Raw genomic sequence first — 20,884 nt, 5'->3', positions numbered from 1 at the left:
AGATGGAGCTTGGCCATTTAAGGCTTTATATGTGAGAAGGAGGATTTTATATTCTATTCTGGATTTAACACGAAGCCAATGAAGAGAAGCCAGGATAGGAGAGATATGATCTCTCTTTTTAATCTTCGTCAGAACTCTGGCTGCAGCGTTTTGGATCAGCTGAAGGCTTTTAACGACAGTTTGTGGACTTCCTGATGTCCTTTTTAGCCTTTGGTTTTGGCTGCTGTTTGGGTGCTCTTCCATGGCCAACTTGATCAATTTCTACTGAAAATCTAAAATACGACAAACTGTTGAAACAGACATATTTTCCCAGGGTGAAATTCACAAAGAAAGATTTTTTTATTTTACATGAATGTAGCTTTAGAGAACTAACAGATTCTGGGGTGTCATTTACATTTTTCTACAGGTGGGAGACTGAAGCTAAGGTTCTAAGCTGAACCCCCCGACCCACCCCCCAAAAATTATATTTATATTAGAATGCCACTTTTCAGCCAGTCAATATGTTTTTTTTTTCCAAAAATGATATTCATTTGCACAAAAAAAAATGTAATTTAATGCTGAACTGATTACCATACACATAACAGACCAAATGACACTGATTAACAGTACCTGAGTATTTCATTCACTCACAGTTTAGCAGCACCCTCTTTAAATTGTGGTTGTTCTGTGGTTATTTTATACCAGTAACCGATTATCTGTAAAAGCTCAACTTCCTTTAAGCTAACAACTTGAATAGATAGACACCATATTTTGCTTGTGGTTAATGATGAATATCTCTTCTTAACTTTTAAAACACATTATTGAAACATTGGATTTCAAGTTCCCTTCCAGGCATCTAGTAACGACTTAATAACACCTGGAATATCATAGTTATTAATACATTTGCAATCGAAACAATAAACTTTCACAGCAAAACAAATCATTTTCATGCTCAGAGTATTCAGGATGAGGATATGCAGTGTCAATGAATGTCTTTAAGTTTGGCCTAAAGGTGTCAGCTATACTGTGACTTACAGACAAGATGTCAAAAAGTGACAAGTAAAGAGCCATTTCTATATACAGATAAGCCATAAGATTCCCTTCACAAATCAATTCGGTTCACAATTATGCAATAAGTTACACCAGTCTTTTACAGAACACTAGACAAACTATTACTACATGGCATATTATAGGTTGGATAGCTACAATTGTTTACATTTTGCAGCATGATCATAGTGGGCAGGACACAGCATGTTTTCTTTTCTTAGAAATCCACTATCTTACTTGCTGCACTGTTGGTGGAGCGTGTACTTTATCTTTGGTAAAATGGCTAAGACCACAGTATTTACTGAGAGATGTCTCAGCAACACTTAATATACTCACAGATGGCTGCATTCCACAAGCGTGGAGGAAGATATATCAAAATCTCAGATGCTTTTAAGTGTTACTTCACTAGTTGGTTCAGAATTTGCAAGTAATAGAAATATTTAGAGAGAGTAATTTATATAAAGTACGACTCTCAGGTGTAGATGAGTGATAGAGGATACTGAGAACTTTCAACTGTAAGGTGAAAGGTGAATTGTTGTAGGTTTCTGATCATGTATTCAAGTAGAGAAGATGCCTAATGAAATTAACCGTAAGACCTTGAGGCAAGGTCTCATCATCTTCTCACGCTCAGTTGAAAGGCAAATAATACAACAAAAAATGGTTTAACATTGTTTAAAACCTGCACTATTTAAGGAATTAATGAATAAGCAGAGATCTGTAGTATATTTGCATTCCAGAAATTACAGGGATTATACAGTAATGAATAACTCTAATTTAATGCTTTTTAATGCTCTTTTGATGCTCTTAGAAATAAATGTAATGGCATCACCAAGTACCCAAGACTCTCACATATATATAAATATATGTGAGAGTCATGGGTACTTGTGTGTGTATATATATATATATATATATATATATAAATAAGAGTGATGGGTACTTGTTAATGGCATTAAATTTATTTCTAAGAGCATTAAAAGACCATTAAATTAGAGTTACATACAGCCATGTCTCGAATTCCTCGTTTTCCAGCCATTTTTGTTTAAATTTGCATTTTCCCATACCAAACTTCCCAGCTTCCAAAAACTAATTTCAGGGAGATACTTATCGACCACCCCCCTTTTCTCTGCCTAGAGCTTGTTTTCCGAACATACAGCTTTACGATCAACTGTAAACATTTTCGCACAAACACGTGGAACCAGTTATACAGTATCTGATATAATACACTGCCTGGCCAAAAAAAAATACTCACCACCTGGATTCAACTAAGCAAATAGGTACGAGCCTCCTATTGGATAATTACTGCATGGGCGCTTCTCTTTCAGCTGGCAACAAGTTATTTAACCCCAACTGGTGCAATAACTTGCTTCTCATTTCCTAAACAACCATGTGGAAAGACACACCCCGTGGTCGTGGAAAAGATGTTAGTCTGTTTGAGAAGGGTCAAATCATTGGCATGTATCAAGCAGAGAAAACATCTAAAGAGATGCAGAAAATACTAAAATTGGGTTAAGAACTGTCCAACGCATTATTAAAAACTGGAAGGTTAGTGGGGACCCATGATCTTTAAGGAAGAAATATGGCCGGAAAAAAATCCTGAATGATCGTGATCGGCGATCACTTAAAATGTGTGGTGAGATCAAATCTAAGAAAAACAACAGTAGAACTCAGGGCTATGTTTAATACTGAAAGTAAGAGCATTTCCACACGCACAATGCGAAGGGAACTCAAGGGATTGGGACTGAACAGCTGTGTAGCTGTAAGAAAACCACTAATCAGTGAGGCTAACCAGAGAAAAAAGGCCTCAATTTGCTAGGGAGCATAAAGATTGGACTGTGGAGCAATGGAAGGTCATGTCGCCTGATGAGTCCAGATTTACCCTGTTCCTGAGTGATGGGCGAATCAGGGTAAGAAGAGAGGCAGGTGAAGTGATGCACCCACCATGCCTAGTAACTACTGTACAAGCCTGTGGGGGCGGTGTTATGATCTGAGGTTGCTGCAGTTGGTCAGGTCTAGGTTCAGCAACAGTATGTGCTCAAGGAATGAGGTCAACTGAGTACCTGAATACTGTATACTGAATGACCAGGTTATTCCATCAATGGACTTTTTCTTCCCTGATGGCACAGGCATATTCCAAGATGACAATGCCAGGATTTATTGGGCTCAAATTGTGAAAGACAGGTTCAGGGAGCATGACACATCATTTTCACACATGGATTGGCCACCACAGTGCCCAGACCTCAACCCCATTGAGAAACTTTGGGATTTGGGATGTGTGTGAGAGGGCTTTGCGCAGCGGTTAGTCTCTACCGTCAACAATGCAAGATCTTGATGAAAAATTATTGCAACACTGGATGGAAATAAATCTTTTGACATTGCAGAAGCTCATCGAACCAAATGGCACAGCGAATGCGTGCTGTAATCCAAGCTAAAGGCGGTCCCAACAAAGTATTAGAGTGAATGACCTTTTTTTTTTTGGTGGCAACTTTTTTTTTGGCCAGGCAGTGTATATCTGAAGAATTTTTTTTCACAAACGTTTTAAATTTTTTAATACAGTATTTTAAATGCCACTATAATCACATTTAATGAATGTTAATGCCAATTAAGGCCTTAATTTATAAAATAATAATTTTATAACTTTTAATGATTTTTAATGACCTGCGGAAACCCTGTATTATTTTTTTTTCAGAGACCTCAAGAAGTGTGGTCATGAAACAAACTCCAGCTGTCCATGTGAATGATAGTATGATAAAACTAAACCAAGACCATTTGATCAAATGAAGCGTTTCAGTCAAGTCATTTCTCAGTGTCACATTTCTTTATGTCTGATGCATAAGCTAGGCCTGTTCTATAAGCCTCATCCATCATCATCAAGTCAAGCTAGTGGGCTCTCCTGAACACTGAGAGGAGGATCTCGGGAGACGGTTGCCTCAGAGGAACATCTGTCAATCAAAACCTGGTGGCGGCCTTGCTGCATTTCCATCTTTAATGAATCACATAGAAGCCCATGAATCTTAGAAACTGCCTGAATAGGCATTCAACCAAGTGTAGCTTTGTTGTGTGAAAGGAAAACACAGATTCCTCACCTTTCAAATTTATGACTGTTTTGGCAGTCTAGGACTGTCTCTTCATTCAATAAAAATCTAGATAAATTGATCCCATTAGTTAAAGTATTGCCTTACATTTATGTCAAAACCAACAAGAGTAAAATAAATTGAAAAAAAAAAAAATTGATTGTTAAAGTACTTTTGTGCATGAGTTTAACTACTGTGGAAAAAAAAAAAAAATCCCACACGCACGGAGAACAACACCTGCAGTGGGTGCAGCCTCTCCTCCAACATGCCACATTCCACTTGCACACAAGTTTCTGCCCAGGGCCCTTGCATGAGTTTAAAATGACTCAGGACTTGCTCCTTAAAACCAGTTTTATGGAGCGTAGTCCTGTCACCTCTGAAAAGTATTGTGTGACGTTTAAAGCACTCCTGATCTAAATAGTGTTTGTTTATAAGGATCAAGTATGTGGATACCCATGTTTCAGCTTTTTAGGACTTTGGCATGTAACTGTCTCGTGGTTTTAAAAGCCTATAGGGTCCCAAAATAATTGATGCTTTATTAATGAAGATAATGTAATGAAAATCAGAATGGAGGACCCAGAATTTGAGATGAGACAGGAATCCACAGAGTGTTCAGGCAGGTTCAGGAATCCATGAGTCCAACAGTGAGTTCAGGCAGAAACGTTTAGATGGAACACAAGTAGGCTCAGCAGTTGAGAGGCAGGACAAGATGTGACATCAGGAAAACTACAGAACTTTAAACTAGCTCCCTCCACTGAGAGGTACGCTCAGTGGATACCCCTGGCCTCCAAGAACATGCACAAGAACCATTTAAATCAGCACTGATCTCCATATAAAGCTAAAAAAAAAAAAAAGACCAATCAAACAAATGAATAACAAATCAAACAAACAAAAGATGATCTGGCCCCAATAGCTGTGCTGAGCCAACTATAAAGCATCAGGAGCAGACGGATAAGATAAATGATAATTAGTAACCAAGGAGGGTTAGGCAGGTGAGTGAAGGAAGGAAGGAAGGAATTAGGTCAGCTATCAAGGCACCGATCATGACAGATAATACATTTAGATAGTTTTGAAGTAGATTAGCTCTTTATTTATTGGGTAATAGCTCCCATATTTGAGTAGCAACTAGATATTTCCTATAGTATTGGTGCATGTCTGAAGTAACCTGCTTCCTACTAATTTCCACCTACTGTACCGACATCTCTGAAAGCCTGGCATTACTAGACTTCAATCAATGCATCCTACAGTGTTACTCTGTTTCCTGAGAAAATAAACAACAACTATGAATAAAAAACAATGTAAATATAATACCAGTTTAAAGGTACATATGATTTGCAAAAAGTGACACTGGAGATTTTTGCTTGGTCTTGACCCCTTACTATCTATCACTGGAACCACCTCATCTGGACCTATGCTAAATTAATACACAAAGAGGGTTACCTAACATCAGCAATATATAAACTGCTTAGAATTGCTAACCCAAATCAAGACTTTAGAAATTCTAAACCATTTCATTTATCAGTCAAAAATAGGATTTCTTTGCCAGTTTTGTTCAAAGCAAGGCACCCTGCCAGGAGAGGGGAAAATAAGCTTCACAGAGAAGTAAACATTAATTCTTAATAGTGCCTGTATTTGCTGAGGGGCATTGGGAGAACACAACATTTAAAAAATATATCCTAATATACTATATTATATGTAATAATATCCCAACTGTTTATGAATTTAAAGCATTACAAGGATGCTGCAATACCTGCAAAAAAAAGAAAAATGAATGGGGCTTTTTTAGGTCCTCTGTCATTCAAGAGCACCAGTTTGTTTTGTTAACTGAGAACAATTTGTGTTCAGAGGTGAGGGCTCATCAATGTTTGGCATTATCTAAGTGGTAAGTGTGCCAATTTAAACCAAAATAACCAAACACGGTTGGATAGTTGTCTTTAAAATATAAAAAACCTTGATCATAGTCCCGTGACAGCAGAGGAAATAAAAAAAAAAAGGGACAATCATCACCTATTTGGATATTTATAGCCGCCCAAACTCTGCCACTATTTATACTAAAAAGATGACATCTCTAATTAGAGTCTCTTCCCTGAAATATCTTTTTTCCCCCCTTTTTATTCATTGGTTTTCTTTGGATAATTTACTGACATAATGAGAGGATAAAGTCTACAAATTAGCTGATTTTCTTCTGGGACAGAGCACAAAAGTCAGAAATTTTGGATGATTTCATGTTAGTATAGTTATGCCTAAGCACAGTGTGTAGAAAATCCTTGTTTTCTAGAAAAAACAAGTTGCAAACAGTATACCATTAATTTGTTGCAAGCAACACCCCATTACTCAATTTACTCCAAGGAGTGATGGACAGCCTGCGGCTTTTAACTGTGGGTTCACAGTCTATAATTAGAAAAACAATTATTTAATTCAGTGATAATTATTGTGACTACAGTAGCACACATATCATACTGTGTTAGAGAGGCTTGCTCAATTTTCCCATTCACCTTCAAAGTTCATTTGGGGCTAATGAACACCGCTAAGAGCTACACGCTCCCTGATGAGAAGGACAGATATTACACTTGTTTATGTTCACCAGATGGTTGATGCAACTTTTAAGTGGGAACCTGGGAATACAATTACCTTCAACAGAGACCTCTACACAAAAAGTCTTGCTCTTCCAGCCGTTTCACAATTTAACTGCTCCTTTTAGATGACTTTGATGTTGCCAGAACAACTAAAGTATGTGAATATTTGGCATATTTTGAAGTTCCTGTCTTTTCCATCTTCCTGCCATGATTTATTGAAATTCAATCAGAAGTGTCCATTTGACAACACAAGCAACCTCTAAACCTCTGTAAAACTCACTGGCCTTAGTTAGTTTCACCGTTCATGAGTCAATAAGACCCTGGGCAAAAATGGTGCCCATGATGGAGTTCTAAGCCTGAAGCAATTGCTCAGAAAATTTGGTAAAATTATCCACATCATGGACTAATAAAAGTAAATCAGATTTTTTTGTGTGTCCCATTATATTAATTGACAAAACATTTAAGCATTTTAGGAAAAAGATAATTGTAAAGTCATTCACAAAAATAGTGGTAGTGTTATGTTCCAGCACTGCATTGTTACTTCAGAATCTGGACATTTTAGATTAATGGAGTGAATCATAAAATCTTATTGCTGGTGGAAAACCAAAGACAATGATGAACAGCAGCACGTTTTCCCCTGCTATAAGCTTAAGCAAGCTGTATACACTTAAAAAAACAACAGTGCAAACAGAGAACAACCAAACATTTTTTTCTCCCCGCTTACATAAATAAACTTATGTCCAGTTTTCCTAAACCAGCTGTGATTTTATTTGGACAATTACATTCATACATGGGTTTGTTCCAGAAGAATTTTTACGCTAAGATATAAAATCATCTGCAAAAAAACAGTTTTTTGTCTGACTTTGAAATTACTTGATAAATTGCAACATTTAAGCAGGACAAAAAGATTGATCTGCCACCTGAACTTTGTGGAAAGTTTCAATGCTCAGGTGATCCATTGTTGTTTGAGGCATGAATGTCCCTGTTATGGTCTCCTATGGCAGTGATGGCAAAGCCCAAATGACACACAGATCAATGCCAAGTCGGGGCCCTCAGTTTGGGCAAAAAAATAAAACATTTTTCCCCCCAAATATAAAATAAGGTTTGTTTTTTTTTTTGTTAAAAATCTATGTGAAAATGTGGGGTCGTCTTATAATGGGGGTCTAATCAATTGTACAGGCTGACAGTTTTCTGAGGTCGCTACACAAACAAATACTACCTTAAGTAGAAACTTTGGCTTATCTATACTTTACTGGAGTAACTATTTTTAGACAACTTTTTACTTCTACTCCTTACCTTTTTTACAATTACCTTTGCTTTCTACTGCTTAAATTTTAAAAATACACTTGTTAGTTTTGTTTCATTTAACTTAACTTTCATTATGGTCTGTTGGTATTAAAAAAAATAATAAAAACCGTCAAAATAAACAATTTCTTTGTAATTAGTTGCCGCATACCAACATAAAATATTTTTCAAGATGATGCAAAGTTAAATTTGACAAAATTACCATTAGTTATAAAACTAAGAATTAAGGATAAGAAATTATCATCTAGAATTTTGGAAAAATGTTAATTAAAAAGGGCAATGCATTAAAGCATATGTCCTTAAAAGTTTTTTCCTGTTTTACTTTTATACTTTCAGTAGTTTTAAAGCTGGTCGTTACACTTTTACTTGAGTGAAAAACTTAAGTACATCTAACTTCTAAAAAAGTTTTTTTAAAGAGTAGAATTTATACTTCTACTTGATTAATAAACATGAATTTGTTCAGCACGGTACAGAAATGGTTCAGACCAATGAAATGCTGTCAAGTATATGACGTCAACTACAGGCAGAAGGTTGAGGTAAAACAATCAGGGCTGTGCTGGTTTTAGCTGGAATAACCTATATTTCTTTTTGAGAACCAAAAAAAGGGTGCATTTTTTTTTTCTACTTTGGTGGATGGAGAAGATGTTTGCCTGTTCCTCCAGACCATCTTTGGTAAGCGGTTAATTTATCAGTTAACTCCATGAAACAAATCAAGACTGTGATACGTCTCACCTGCTACTACAGCTGTGATTGGTTAAAAACTCAACAGTGGATGAGGGTACCCAATCAGCTCAAAGAATTGTCATGATTTGGTTATGGTTTGTTGACCCAAAAGCAAAGGCAGGGAGGCAGAGGTGACTTTAATGATGAGTTAACTGAAAACAGAGGCCGGTAATCAAAAAATCCAAATAAGAAAACAAAGTCCAAACAAACAGGAATCCAACATCCAAAAATGAAAACAAAGTTCAAACTAACAGGAAACCAGGAGTCAAAAAATCCAATAATCAAAACATGAAAACAAGTCAAACGAACCAGAAACCATGGAGACATCAGGGGGAAGACCATCACAAGGAGGAAGGCTCAGAGAGAAAGAGTTTGAGGAAGTTTGACGAGGAACCAGCATTGAAGTACTGCACAGAGAGAATATTTATGGGAGACAGAAACAAAGAGAGGGCTAACGAGCAGATTAGGAGCAGGTGTGAGCAGAAAACAAGGAAATGAGCTAGGGAAAAAGGAGAACACAAGAGGGCAGCAGAGGGCAACAAATAAAAAACCTAGAAAACTGAAAATAAATAGAAAACACAACAAAATAAGAATCAAACCACCACCAAAACTATTAAACATGGAGCAAAGTAAAACTGAATAATCAAAGAAAATCATAACAGAGCCAAGACTGAAACAGTGACTAAGAATTAACCAGGCAACACAATGAAATAAGAATTAAACCATAAAAAAATAGAAAACAAGGGGCAAAGCAAAACTGAACATCCAAAAGAAAAACATAACAGAACCAGAACTCTAACAAGAATTGTACTGAATGTCCCTCCCTTTTGCAAACCCTTTCAAATGGAAAGTGATCAATACCATGTAGAATTCAGAATGAATTGCGCACATCAATCTCGCTCATGTCAGGTTAGTTAAAATCCCTCTTATTACAAAAACAAAAAACAAAATTTAAGGCAGGTGATGACTTTAAGCTAGGCCCTGAGCTTGGGATTTCAGGGCTGATAATGCCCTTAGCAGTTTTTAAAGGGTTCTGGTGACACAAAGACTCTCAGGGTGGTGATGCAAGGCCATCCCCAAGGGGCCCAGAATGTGCAGTGGGATTCATATTGGATTTATGCAAAGAGGAAAGGGCAGCAGTCAGAGGCGGAGGCCTTAGAGACCCGATTGACGGACAGTTGAAGCCCGTGTAAAGTATAAGTAATTCTGTGTTCTTTGTTTGTCACACCACAGAAATATTTTAGTAAACACCCATCCAAATTTGAATGATTCAAAACACAACTAAGCATATAAAAATCAAATATCCAAAGTTATATATATATATATATATATATATATAATAAAAAAAACAACTTCAGTTTTCTTTGCTCTGAGAAGCTGGGGTGTAGAGCCACTGACTCCATGCCCATGCACTACTCTGTCACTGCAACAGTTTTAAAGAAACAAATTATGCTAAATGTTTTATTTACATTTTGTTATTTCATTTGGTAAATCAGTGGAAGCTTCACACATGTGTGACTCATGTTCAATAGAGAAAACAGAAGATTATGGCAATAAAACTAAGCAGGGATAGTCATTTTTAAGCTATCCCTAGGCAATGCAATACCTACAGAACTCAGATTACCAGTTATTTAAAATCTTTATGATCAAAAACTAAATTTATGGTTATAACAGTTTAACCCATAACATCCACTTAAATTTCTGGTAATCTAATTAGGGCTTAATAATACGAATTACAGAAAAACTTTAAAACTTCCTCTTATGGCCACAACAATCCAGAACTTAATTTATGAACTATGTGAACTTAAATGTTTAAAAATTCACAAAAGTTTTGCATAAATTCCCGTGAGCTGGAAGAAATAAAATCCTAAAAGTAAGACAAAGACATTTTTTTTTTACACTTCACAGATGGTGTTGTTCAGCCACATATAGTTTATTAAGTCCCAAGGACAGATGACGTTGAGAGAGCAATGGGCTGTTGAGCACACTACAGGGACGCAGTGCAAGCACAGACACCGAGCTAAGCACAAAACTGATTTGTGTCAGAACACAGCTGGCAGAGAAGGATTTGTTAAATGCAAACCAAACATTTGCTCATATTGGTAACTGTGCTTTGAAGCTGGTGGTGCTAAAGAGCAGGCCTTGCTGGAGCTGCGTATCGCCCCAAATCTATTACTGGTATGCAGTACCAGACTGCTCCAGCTTCATCACAGAGAAGAAACTTTGAAAATGTTTGTAACAGCTGAGCTGAACAACTGATTAGACTGTGACATCAGATATTGGTCAATAATCCACCTATAGCTGTGTTCTTTTCTCTTCAGACTTCTTCCGTTTAGAAATATCTTAAGAGATATCTTAATAGTTGTTGAATGTAGTTCCTGAGATTTTTCCACAGGAATATACAACTGAAACACCAGATAGATGCAAGAAAAGGCAATCGGAATAGTCTTGTTTATGGCTCATATTTACCCATATTCAAGTTCCTTCTTTTTCCACATTTAGCAAATACATGTCTGATGATATAGCTAACAAGCCTATTGTTTCTGCTACATCTATGAATCATAATGATGCTGAAGGCATTGCTTGTCTCAGTAATTGCATCTTTGAAGACAAAATGCTTCACAGAGAGTGCAACGCCAATTCTCAGACTGGTAATTAAAAGAGTGCTGTGGAAGCTGGGATGGGATGATTAAGGCCGCATAACCACTCTACCAATGGATGAAGAAACAAAATTTGTATTGATATCGTGAAAGAGGACATATCAGTATAGTCCTGTCACATAAACGGCAACATATATAATCCTTTATAATGCAGCACATTTAATATTAAACCCTATCATTCACATTTTTTGACCTCATCCTCAGTAGACTAAATTATAAGTAAAATTTGTAAGAATGCCAATGCTTCAAATGATAAAAAATGTATAATTTAGGCCTCCCATTAAATCAGTTTCCCTGCAGCTGGTTAATTAGAGTAACAGAGGCGTTTCTTCCATGTAAGTTTGCACAAAAGTCAAAGAAGATGAAAAGAAAAACAGCAAGGGGGGAATTTCTATTTTTTTCCCCCCCTAAATGGCTTCAGTTACAGAAAAAAACAAAAGGAAGAATTTTAAATTTGCTAACTGGCATGATAACTTACTGTGCCAAAAAGTATAAGAAAAGCATGCCAGGAAAAAAAAATTACAAGGGAAACAACTTTGGTGCAGTTATCAGACTGCAAAGGAGAGATTATCACTACTGTCCAGAGGTATTAAATAGTGGTGATTTGAGAAAAAATGTGAAGCAAATTCCAAAATGCCTTCAGCTGACATAGCTAATTTGTGCAATTACTGAAACATGGTAAAACAAAAAACGAGTGTAAACTTAGAAAGAGCTGAATGCATAAACTGTACCAGAAACCTTTAGTCTCCTTATTTTTGTGGCCTTCAGTATTGTATCAACCTCCCAGACCACTAAGGTCTTCTAGTTCAAGCCTACTAAACTCTGTACACCCACAATTGGGACCAAACATGGCGAAGCAGCATTCAGGTCCTATTCTCCGATTATCTGGTAGAAACTTCCAAAATGCTGTAAAAGTGCTGAAAGCCTAATTTCTTTTAAGTCAAATATAAAAATATTAAAACTTATTTGACTTTGACTGATACATAAACTGTTGACTGATGCATTATTAGTTTTAGGTTGGAGTCCCAACGTTTCATTTAGTGTACTAATTGCTTTTATCATATTTAATCTTTTTAACTATTTGCTTTTATTCTACTTTTTCTTTTTTTCTATTTTCATGTAAAGCATATTAAATTGTCCCTATATTGAATGGTACTATAGAAATAAACTTGCCTTGACTTGCTTTTTCACAAAAGATGCTTTATTTAATATTTTTGTTTTAATTGCAACTCTTCAGGTAAACTTTCTGTATATTTTGTTACATTAAAAAAGTCATAGGTCTGGAATAATGGTCAAGTGAAAAGAAAAGAATATGTAACTTTAAGAAGCCATAAATATAAATGTATCATTTTATAAAGTGTCTCTTTCATCTAAGATCAAATTGTTAAAGTTTCACAAAAAGCTAGAATTTGTCTGTCATGTGCAGAATGGCTTCTTTTCCTAAGTCGAAAACAAAACACTTTTATCAATGGTATTTTTTAATTTTTGGAATAAGTATTTTAAATAAACAAAAGTTACTTTATTATTTCTAAACTGAAAACGAAAAAATACCAGATCGGTTTTTGTAAAACTCATATATATAACAATAAGTCTACTTTAAAGAAAAAGAGAAAAACAACCAAAGGTTTAATAGTTGATTACACTAATTTGTCAAGCGTTTAGCCAGAAAAAAAAAAAAAAAAAAGAATATTATGTGACTATTGGAAATCCATTTTGTTTAGACTTGACTATTCAGCTTCCACAAACAAATCTTGGTTTGATACGTACAGTAGTGCAATAGTCTTGCTGCTATTTTAGCTAGTAGCTAATTTTTTCCCCCTCATAATCTTTAAATTACATGTTTTTATTCTGATATTTAGATAAACAATTAATATAGAAAATATATTAAGCTGTAGTCAGCTAGTTTTTCTCCTCTACAGATAGTTTCCAAAAGTATAAAATAACTAGGGGGGTCTGAATTTGAGTCTATGTAATAATTTTGTTTTTCTAATAGACTGCACTTTCAAAATTATTCTACCATGATCTGCTTCCTTTGCTTAAAGGCTTTTAGAATAATAACAAAAACTATGTGAAATCTCATTGGGGTTGCAGGCCTGGAACCCTAAAGAAGCATTCTTGTCTACTGGGAATGCATCTTAGGTTGAGGTCAGAATGATTAAATGTCAAAACTTGAAAAATCAAGAAAAGATTTAATCATTTAATATTCAACATGGAAAAAACAGGTATCTTTTCACTAAGCAATGCTTTTAAACCTTATGAAAGTTTAAAAAAAAGTCTAAACATGCTTAAAGTACTTTGACAACTGAAGCGAAATCCTTAACTGGAGAGAAGGATTTCCATGTTATCTTTATGTTATTCTCTATGCGCTTTGACACAGAGGGAGGTCAAGGTTGCAAAAAGGCTGATTTTGTTTGTATTTGCTTTTGGAAATCCAATCAGGGACTATATATGGCTGCAACAACAATAAAGGAAGCAGCGTAGGCCTTTTCTTTAAATGAAAATGGAATATAGAGAAAATAACGTAAACAAAGAAAGAGGTGGGGAATGCTAACCCTAACCCTAACCTCTCCCCACTCTGGCACTGTGGTTTTCCAAGGGTTTCTTTGATCTACTGCTGTCCTCCACTCTCCTCCGGAGCTGGCACCAGCAAGCCGCCGCCTTAACTCCCGTTGTCATGGTGTCTTCCAGGTGGGCTCCTCCGATCTCCCACTGTGGTTTCTTTCCTCCTGAGGGGGGCATGGTTAGCCACCTTGTGACAGTTCTGGCGCTCTGTTTCTGTCATTTGGAATTACTTATCAAGTATATATCAGATGCATCAGAACAAAATATAGTTCAGAAAACAGATTGTTAAGCAAAGCAATTCTGTACTTTCTTCGCATCTAATGTTTTTTTTTTATTTTGTGAGGAGTTTATTATGTTCTGAAGTGAAGTTTGGAAACTGTGTAATTTGTTCAAATCTGGATCAGTCAGACCTAAATTGACTGTCAGAGGGGATATGCATTAAGTGTTTTGCTTTACAGAGATTAAAGAGTGTTTTATCAGAAAGCCTATCATTGAAGCTCTTTCCACAGCCAATTATTTCACTGACTTGTTGCCCACAAATCTAACTAGTTGCAGAGTGATGATTTCTTTTTCTCACATCGTTTTCAGTCACTTGCTGCTCCTGAGGATGCACACAAGTGGAATGAAACTGTTATTGGAATTAAATTATCAGTTGTACAGATTTCCAGCTGAATACAGCATCAGAAGGATCAGCAGGACCATCACCCTCCTATTTAACCCCTTTTTTACAGCAACCCAGTTTTCTTTCCTCTTTGTGGGAACATTCAGTCAAGGATTTACAAAGCTTTGTATTTTTCATTTCACTGTTCGGTGTTAAGCTCCATTGCCTCTCATTTACATTTTGGCAGAAGATGTCTAAATAAAGAGAAAAACCGTCTAACCTATACCTATAATGCACACAAATTTGTTCAATTTAGGACTTACCATTGTAATTTTGACAATTTCATTCCAGACTTTTTCAGATACTGAATGAATTTGTCTAATTTATGAAACCATGCTCTGATACCGTGAAATGTAACATTAAAGTTCACTGTTTAACATGTTTGCTACAGTTCACACCATCTTTATCTTATTCCAGAGGCCTTTTTCACAAAAGCTGAATTCAGAAATTCTAGCTTAAGAGAGAAAGCCAGGCTTTTTTCCAGCAACTGATTTGTCTCAGTAAACAAAAAAATTACTTACATACATTCTAATATTTGAAAGTGTTGATGTCTTTTAAACATGATGATTTTCTGCCTACAGCTAATGAAAATAAACATAAAAATTTAGAATATTTGATTAGACTAATAAAATGCCTTCTAACTAATTGTCTACAACCTATTGCCAAACATGTGCAGTATTATGTCCCATTAGTTTTCCTTTAGTTTATTTGGTCTTTTCATAAATTGCTTAAAATATACTTATATTTTCTTTTAGTAGATGATTTCTAAAAAAAAAAATGGCAGCATAACTTTAGCTTAAAAAAGCTGTAGGATGGTGTTAATCTCTTTAATCCAAAAATAATTTAGGCTCTATCTGTAGAAAAAAAAAATAAAGTAAAATAAAAAAAAAATATATATATATATATATATATATATATATGCAGTTAATTATTTAAAATTTTAGGTTATTTTCCACTAGTTGATTTTTTTAAATATTTTAGCTTCAATCTATTTTTTAACACTTATAGGTCCAGTACTCTGGAATTAAAAGAATGTGATTTTATTCACCTGCACCATCAAGGCTGTACTACTACTCTTTTGGTGAAATGGATGTGGATGTTTGAAGGGCTTCTTGTCTGGCTCTCTGTCTCGGCCCTGGTCTATGCCGTCTCCTTGTGTGGGCTTCATCCAGGGTGGCGGTTCTGCCAGGTACTTGCGGGCTGGCCAGCCAGGGATATATTTTTTTGTTTGTTTATTTTTTTCTTTCAGGAAAGCCAGGAGGTATGGTGAATGGACAGGATGAGGGGGGTGGCGGTGTTGGCCCTGGTAGCTGGCTGGCTCGTGGGCGCTGCCGCCTGTCCCTGGTCCCCGGGCTATGGTGGTACGACTGGTGGGGCCCACCTCTCGGGGGGGCTCTTGGGGAAAGGGGGTGCCTATTGGAGTCAACAGGGGAGCTGGCTCCCTGTCCTTTTCTCCCTATCCCCGGACTCCTCCCTCTGCCTGCTCCATCACACTGCCACACATGTAGGTTCTTGGGGAGGGGGTCGTTACTGGAGGGCCCCACCTGCTAATGACGTCCCCCACCCCAATTTTGACACTTTCATCTACAACATTTTCAAAACACACATCTATGTAGGGCATTGTGAGGGGGGTTGGGGGGCAAGGACACCTTATTTCGTGGGCCTCACCTCGGATGGCTGCCCCCACCCCCTCTCACATTTAGACACTGAGGGTTCTGGGTTGTTGATTGGGGGGTGTGTGCTGGCACCGGATGTCATACGGAGGAGTGGTGGCCTGTACCGGTGGCTGTGGGTCTTCCTCTGGGTCGTCTCTATATGAATTATAATAAAGCTATTTCTATGCATAAATAAAGCGGAAAACACTATGGAAATAGCTATACTGCTCCACTTGTGAAAGCAAAATCTGTTAGGCTCTTTTTGGTATCAAGACAATTATTCTTATTGCCACTTCGCCAGACAGGAAATTGTTTTAAAAAAAAAAGAAAGGCATGAATGTTGTTATTTTTAGCTTAAGAGAATATGTTCATGATAAGCTCACTATTTAAAGAGAAATGCTTAAAACTGGAAGAAAGGCAGGGTGTGTTTAAGCACACAGCTAGTGCCAACCTCCTCATTATTGGAAAATGTGGTGAATAATATGTGTTTAGTTTCTGACAACATTTTTATCTGCCTCGCTAAAATGTCCAATGTTTCTAAAGATAATATTTATCTTAAAATAAATAAATAAAAATTCTCTGATTTTTCATGGTGCCATTATTGTTGCCTTGCCAAAAGCATTATGTTACCTGCAAGATGCATGACTGTGGGGATGGTGATGTAGGAAAATGCAGTGCTTTTCCTTTTTTAAACATAACAAAAATCTATACTCATGTGATTTTTTTGTGTCTTCTGATCAAATTAATATTTGTTAATGTGAGATATTGAAAAAGCCAAGCAGGCTATCTTGTATCTTACTTTGAGAAATGACTTCTTTATTGGTCTGGATCAGCTGTATGCAGCAGTACATACGTAGTGTTGAACTGTCTGCCTCAAGATGTTACCACAGGCATGGCCCACACTCTTTAGGATGAGTTTTTTTTTTTTTGTACGTTTAATCCATCACACATTTCGTCAAGGGGTTAGAGTGTGTTGTTTCAAATTGAACTTCTACATCCTGATTTTTATGATGTGGAGAATCTTTTTACATAGCTTATTGTAGCAACAGGAACTTGAACACATTTAGATATGACGTTTTTTTTTTTCACTTATTGAAATAATGAATATAGTTGTACCCAATTAATCATTGTAATTAGGATGCTTCAGGACAGCACCAACTACTTTGCATGATATGGAACCCTAAATTTTCTAACAGACTTACAAATTATGTTTTCATTTCATTTCAGTCATTACTCAAGTCAATTAAAATGTGACCTGAGCATGTATTTTTTTACCTGTACTCCTTACAGCTATTAACATTAGAGTATCCGATTTTAATCTGTGGTGTAAGGAAGGAAACATTTGTCCAAAAAAAAAATATATATATATATTTCCTCATTTGAAAAAATATATCAAATTACCAACCTTATTTTATCTTAATAAGGCTGAGGTTCAAAGGTGAATTTAATTTCAGAATTCTTTTTTGAGTAAATTGCAAAGGTATAATATTAAATTGGTCCAAAGAACTAATCATTTTCAGCCTCTTTCTTCAGTGCATATAATCATAAGAATTTGATTTAGTATTACCCTCCCAAGAACAGATAGACACAATTAAAAAGAAAGTGTATTTCCACTGAAGTTGAGTTGGTAAATGAGATGTTCTGCCAGAGTGATTAGTATTTATGCTCTTTTTTTAATAAAATAAATAAAAATTATGCCCTTGAAATAAGATAATGTAGTTGCTTCTTTCCTTATTGTAAATGCAAACCCTTTTGCTTAATTAGCTAATTTTCCTTTCTACCTGCTCAAGTCCAAGGAAAATACACTTGTTGTCATTATTGTAGCCCCGTTAGCTGATCTAATTGCTCACTTTATTCACCTGCCCTCCCCGCTGTATAATTATCATTCGTCTTATCCACCTGCTCTTTCTGCTATATATACGATTGAGCCCAGCTTTTGGGGCCAGATCAGTTGTTACTTGTGTTCCTTCATTTTTTTTTCTTTTTTGTGTTGCTAGTTTAGGTTGTTTCCACAGTTCATGTTCCCATCCCTGGAGGTCAGAGAAATGAGAGGGTTTAGTGTTTGTCTCCTGTCAATTGGTTGTTTCTCTGCTCTTCTACGCAGAGCCCTCTCGGTTTTGGCTCAGCGTGCAGGGAGAGCCAGTTTTAAGTCCTGTGATCCTGGCTCCTGGATGTAGCCAGTTTAAAGTTCTGTGGTTCTCCTGGTACCATGTCTTGTCTCTGTTCCTCTCAACCACTGGGCCTTCCTGTCTCCATCTGAGTGTTTCTTTCTGAGCTCGCTATTCCTCTTAACCACTGGGCCTGCCTGTCTCCATCTGAGTATTTTTTTTTTTCTGAGCTCGCTGCTGGACTCTTAGAACTCTGAACCTGCTTGAACACTTTGTGGACTCCTGGAACCCCTGGACAGGTTACAGACTCCTTGACCTTAGAAAGGTCCTGTTCTAAACTGTTTCTCTGACCTGGATCGGGCTCCTGCCTTCTCGCTCAGGTTGCTGCATCGGGGACACTCGGTACATCTCGTTGGCAGTGCATCGGCTGATCTTTTCTCACCCGAGAGGATGGACTGAACTGTTAAACCATGTAAGTGACTCCCATGGATAATCATCTTCTGTCAAATTAACATGGTCATTTATCTGTTTCTCTTTGTGTTTATTTTTGTCATTAAACATTTTGAAACTTCCCACCGTCTGTCTTGCCTGAATACTAGGTCCTTCGGGCCCATTTTATGAGACTTGTTTCAAGAAAAATTGACTAACTTATATTTTTCTTTCTTTGCTTTCAGTTTACTTGCCATAACAGGAACCATTACCAGTGCAACAGGCGCACTGACCCATGGTCTTGAACAGGAAATACAGGGAAGATACAATATTCAAGGTTAATCTTCATTACATCATAAAAAGTTAGATAATCAAGTTTTAACATTTTTTATTAAATGATGTTAACAATGAAACATAAAGACTACAGCTTTGAAATCAAAAGATAAAAAAATAAAGAAATCGCCCACTGATTAATCTGACCTAAACCCAGTTAATAACTTGTGGATTCTTCACAATGGGAACGTTATGGTGAAGATAGGCATTCCATCTCTTTAAGATTGAGTCTGAGTGACTGTAGAAGCTGCTAAAACCAAAACAGTTTGTCAACAGGTCAAAAAACTGATGGATTTCATGAATGAAGGGGCTGTGTCAGTTTGGAAATAACAGAAAAAAAATGCACCTTATTCTATTTACTCAAAAAAAAGTTTTGCTTCTATATTAAAATACTAATTTCTTTCAAGGCTTCTAAGATATCTTTACCACAGGGTGTTAATTAATATGACTGACAGTGACTCACCAAAACAATACTGCTAAGTAAAAGACAATAAGTATGCTCTTAAGCAGTATGCAAAGCAAGCAATATATGATATGAAAAAAAGTCATGTTTCTCTGATCAATAATTTACAATGGAGAAATGAGTGCAGCAGCATCCAGGTCCCAGAGGAAGTCCAAGGTTAATGGCTTACATGCATTGACTTGCTGAGATGAAAGAGGTCGCTTCCCAGGGCATAAAATATATGAAGAGATTATTGTTCTTGTGTGAATGACAAGGATAGCAGTGCACCTACTTTGTTGTACACCACAATGAAAAGACAAAATATTCACATTCAGCAGAAGTTGAAAAATATTAGATGTGCTTGAGAGCAAATGTGTGAGATCCTTTTTTTTTTTTTTTTGCTACTACAGCCCCACAGCAAGAAATAAGTTGACTGGATAGAAAAAATGCTTGGTTTGACAGCAGGTTAGAAGACAACTATATAATAACAGGAGTAGAGTGGTTAGTAGCAATGTTCCAAGACCTTAGGTTAGCTACCTCAAAGGGCAAGTCTTAAGTGCTTTGCTCACAATTTCTGTTTCCATCTATGTTTTTCTGTTTGTTTCATATCTATTCCTGGATGTGACTGGTATCTTAGACCAATATAAACCGACAGTTTTTCTGAAAACACTTTGTACAAGAGGTGTCAGTAACCAAAGATGTCACATCTCCGCAGCTCCCTTTGTACACATTGTTGTTTTTATACCTGCCATCTATTTTTAGCTTGAAATCAGGTCCCTCTTTTGATATTAGTCAATATATCAATTTCACCCCCTAACTTCACTGTTATTTCATTATTTGCTACATATATTGTACTTATAGCTTTACTACAGCTAGCTTTACTACATCAAATTTAAATCAGAGGGCTATATATTTTGTGGAAAGTAAAAATGCACACTTTGTTTAAACACAAATCATGAACAGTTTTGAAGAATCTATAATCGTAGTAGATTAATTCAGTCCAGGCTTAAATGAATACTTAGGTTTTCATATGCCTATCAATTTTTTTTATTTTCTTGGAATAAGTACTGTTCTTTATGTTATCAGAAATAAAATCAAAGTCCCAAAAATTCTAAAATGTGTTTGAAGAAATCTCAGTTTTTCTTTAGTTTTTATTTTTTCGTCATCTCCATAAATAAAGGAAATAGAGCACTGTAGTAAATATCAGGGGATAGTAGACTTCTTTATTCAACTGACCATTTTGCCTTGCTTTTAGCAAAAAAACATTCTGTCCAGAGCCATGTTTACACCAACCTTGAGAAAATTACATTTTTATAAACTGTTTTCTCACCCC

This window comes from Cyprinodon variegatus, unplaced genomic scaffold (assembly GCF_000732505.1).
Source record: "Cyprinodon variegatus isolate N-32 unplaced genomic scaffold, C_variegatus-1.0 Scaffold412, whole genome shotgun sequence".
In the NCBI taxonomy this organism is placed as follows: domain Eukaryota; kingdom Metazoa; phylum Chordata; class Actinopteri; order Cyprinodontiformes; family Cyprinodontidae; genus Cyprinodon; species Cyprinodon variegatus.
Note: the sequence above shows the minus strand (reverse complement) of the source record.